This window comes from Belonocnema kinseyi, chromosome 2 (genome assembly GCF_010883055.1).
Source record: "Belonocnema kinseyi isolate 2016_QV_RU_SX_M_011 chromosome 2, B_treatae_v1, whole genome shotgun sequence".
In the NCBI taxonomy this organism is placed as follows: Eukaryota; Metazoa; Arthropoda; class Insecta; order Hymenoptera; family Cynipidae; genus Belonocnema; species Belonocnema kinseyi.
The window spans coordinates 149,097,585-149,102,081 of record NC_046658.1 but is presented as its reverse complement, the minus strand read 5'-3'; positions in this window follow the sequence as shown (position 1 = coordinate 149,102,081).

Sequence of the window (4,497 nt, the reverse complement as noted above, 5' to 3'; positions counted from 1 at the left end):
ATTTTTTTAAAATTATTATTATTATATATTATTATTATACTATTATTCTAGTGGAAAATTAATCTTTTTGATTAACATTATTTTTTTTTCAACTGAAAATTGAAATATTCAATTTTTTGGTTAACAAAGTATCGTTTTTAGTAGAAAATTGATGTATTTCGTAATTTGTCTTTAGTTAAAACATTTTCTGTTTTAATAGCAATTAATCTTCTGGGTTGAAAACTCAATTATTCTAGTTAAAGATGTAATTTTATTTAAAGATTTATTTTAGCGTAAGTTCAACTTTTTAGGTGAAATATTACATTTTTTTTAAACGTCGTCATTTTTTGTAGAAATTAATCTTCTTGGTTTAAAATTTGTCTTTTATAGTTAAAAAAATGTTCATTTTTCGTCAGAAATTATTCCTTTGGATTGAAAATTCAACTCTGATTTTATTTTTAAATAAAATGCTGTCTTTTTTAGAAGAAAATTCGATAATTTGGTTGAAAATTTTTCTTTTTTATTTGAAAATTAATTATTCTAGTTGAATATTCACAATTTTATCTAAAAGAAATTTCTGTCTTTTCATTGTAAACTCAACTTCTTAGACTAAATATATTTTTTTTCGAAAAATCTTCGTTTTTTGTAGACATTAATTTGCTTTGTTCAAAACTAATCATTTATTGTTTATTTATTTTATTTATTTATTTATTTTAGTTGAAAATTCATATTTTTTGTTGAAAATTTCTTTCTTGGAGATTAATATTCATTGTTTTATTTGAAACTTAATGTATTTTGTTAGAAAATCCTCTTTTTTGGCAGAAATTAAACTTTCGGGTTGAAGATTTATTTATTTTTTTAGTAAATGTGCAGAATTCCTGAAAATAAGGAAAATAGGACATTAAATAGGATTTTAATCTCATTGAAAATTTTAAATTTGCTTTTTTGTTTAACAATTTTTCTTTTTTTCAGTTGAAAATTAATCTTCTGGTTTGAAAAAATCTTCTTTTTAGGTAGAAAATTCAAGTCTGAAGTTGAAAATTTATGTATTTTGTTAAACAAAATCGTCTGTTTTGCTAGAAATTAACCTAAAATTCAAAATTCAAGTATTTGGTTCACAATTGGTCTTTTTAGGTAGAAAATTCATCTTTTGTTGAAAATTTAATTATTCTAGTTAAAAATTCACAATTTTATTTGAAAATATATATTTTTTTTTTAGTTAGAAATTCAACCATTCGTTTTTATGTATTTTTTTTAAAATCGTCGGTTTGGTGAAAATTCATCTTCTTGGTTTCAAATTTGTCTTTTCCATTTGAGAATTTTTCTTTTTTGTTAGAAATTCTTGGTTAAAAATTGATCTTTTTGGTTAATTTGCAGAATTCCTGAAAATGAAACCAAATAGGACATTCAATAGGATTTTTAATTTGATTGAAGTTTCTTAAATTTAAACTTTTCTTTGTTGTTTCACAATTTACCTTTTTTAAGTTGATAATTTATGTATTTTGTTGAAAAATGTTCTTTTTAGGTAGAAAATTAATCTTCTTGTTTGAAAATTTATGTATTTTGTGGAAAAATTGTCGTTTTTGTTAAAACTGAACCTTGTGGATTGAAAATTGATCTTTTTTAAATTCAAAATTCAACTATTAGGTTCAAAAATGTTCTTTTTTAGTTTAGAATTCGACTTTTTTGTTAGAAATTGATCTTCTGTTTTGAAAATTCAATTATTCTAATTAAAATATTATAATTTTATTTAAAAAATTTTTTTTCGTTGAAAATTCAACTATTTAGATGAATTACCATGTATGTTTTTAAAAAATCGTTACAATTGACCTTTTTTTAGTTGAAAATTTATGTATTTTATTGAAAAATCTTCTTTTGGTAGAAAATTAATCTTATTGCTTGACAATTTACAATCATTTTTCTTTTTTTTTATTTGAAAATTTATCTTTTTTGTTAGAAATAATATTTGGGGTTGAAACTTCAATTATTCTAGTTAAAAACTCACAATTTTATTTAAAAATCTGTTTTTTGTTTGTGTTTTTTTAGTTGAAAATGTAATAATTTGGATGAAAACTGTCTTTTTTTTATTTCAAAATTTATATTTTTTACAAAAATTAATTTTCCCGTTTGAAAATTGATCATTTTTGGTTAATGTGCAGAATTCCTCAAAATAAATCTAAATAGGACGTTAAATAGGATTTTAAATTTTATTTTCATTTAAAGTTTTTAAGTTCTTAAGTTCTTGAAATTAATCTTCTGGGTTGAAAATTGATTGTTTTTAGTTAAAAATATAACTATTTGGTTCAACAATTTTTTTATTTTATTATTTTTATTTTTTTTCTTAGTTTAAAATTCATCTTTTTTCTTGGAAATTAATCTTCTCGGTTGAAAATTTAATTATTGTAGTTAAAAATTCAAAATTTTATTTAAAAATTTATTTTCTGTCTTTTTTAAAGTTTTTTATTTTTTGTTAGAAATTAATCCTGTGTATTGAAAACTCAATTATTTTAAAACAAAATGTTGTATTTTTTATTTGAAAATCAATTATTCTAGTTGAAGGTTCATAATTTTATTTAAAATCTTTTTGTTTTTGGTCTTTTTTCGTTGAAAATTCGCTTTTTTGGTAAAAAGTTCAAGTACTTAGTTGAAAATTGATGTGTTTTTCGGAAAATGGTCGTTTTTGCTGGAAATTAACCTTTTGCGTTGAAAATTGATCTTTTTTTGTTAAAAAATGCATGTATTTGGTTCAAAATTTATCTTTTTTTAATTGCAATTTTTGTTTGTAAATTAATCTTTTCGGTTAAAAATTCAATCATTCTATGTAAAAATTCATAATTTAATTAAAAAATGTATTTTTTGTTTTTTTTTTCATTGAAAATTCAACCTTTCTTTTGAAATTAATATATTTTTTTAACTCCTCTTTTTGGGCAGAAATTAATCTTCCTGGTTGAAAATTGATCCTTTGTGGTTCATTTGCAGAATTCCTGAACATAAAAGAAAATAGGACGTTAAAACGAATTAAAAATTTTATTTTAATCTCATTTAAATTTATTTAGTAAAAGTTTTTCTTTTTTGTTTCACAGTTTATGTTTTTTATTTAGTTAAAAATTTATGTTTTTGGTAAAGAATCGTTTTTACTAGAAATTAATCTTTAGGGTTGAAAATTCATTTGTTTTAAATTCAAAATTAAACTATTTGGTTCATAATTGTTCTTTTTTAGAATAAAATTCGTCTTTTTTTGTTGTTAGAAATTAATCTTCTGGGTTGAAAATTCAATTATTGTAGTTAAAAATGTATAGTGTTATTTAAAAATGCTTTTTTCGATGACAAGTTGTCTTTTTTGTTAGAAATTAATCTTCCGAGGGGCTATTCACTCTGTGCTAGTGGGTACCAGTGATTTCAGATTTCAAATTGATTTCAAATGATTTCATGCACTGATTCGAGTGCTGAATGGGGAACTGAATTTAATTTTTGATAGGTCAAGAATGCAATGATTTCAAAACATTTGAATGATTTCAAGTGATTCTGAAATCAAATAAAATCGATTCCGAATTGTTACGCAAATGATTTCATTGATTACATATGATTTCATTTGACTTCATTGATTACGGAGTTGATTTCGTACACTACGTTGGATGATTTTACTTCGGGCTTTCGAAAAAATGATTTCATGATTTCATATAATTTCATGCGATTCGAAATCGATTTCAAGAGGTGGGGTTACATGATTCTTGGGACTGAATAGCCCCTCGTAATCTTCTATTTTGAAAATTCAATTATTTTAAAATAAAATGTTGTCTTTTTTATTTGAAAATTAATTATTCTAGTTAAAAATTCATAATTTTATTTAAAAATTAATTTTTGTTTGTTTTTTTTCGTTAAAAATTCAATTATTTAGATTAAATTGTTTTTTTTTTGAAATCATAGTTTTTTAAAAAATAAATATCTTTCGTTGAAAATTAATATTTTTGTTCAAAAATGCAAGTATTCCACTTAAATATTTATCATTTCAGTTGAAAATTCATCTTTTTTTGTTGAAAATTTCTTTAGTGTAAATTAATATTCATTATTTTAGTTGAAACTTAATTTATTTTGTTGAAAAATCCGTTTTTTTTTTGCAGAAATTAATCTTCCAACTAGAAAATTGTTCTTTTTAACTTCGTTTGCATAATTCCTCAAAACAAAACTAAATAAGGACGTTATATAGGATTTTTAATTTCATTTTAATCTAATTAAATTTTTCTTTTTTGTTTGGCAATTTATCTTTTTTTGTTAGAAAATACAAGCATTCCACTTAAATATTTATCATTACAATTTGAGATGAATCTTTATGATTGTTAATATGATCTTTTTTGGGTAATGTGCAGAATTCGTGAATATAAAACCAAATAGGACGTTGAATAGAATTTTGATTTCATTTAAATTTCTTAACTTTAAATATTTCTTTTTTGTTTGAAAATGTATCGTTATGATTGGGAATATGATCTTTTTTGGCTAGTGTGCAGAATTCGTGAGTAT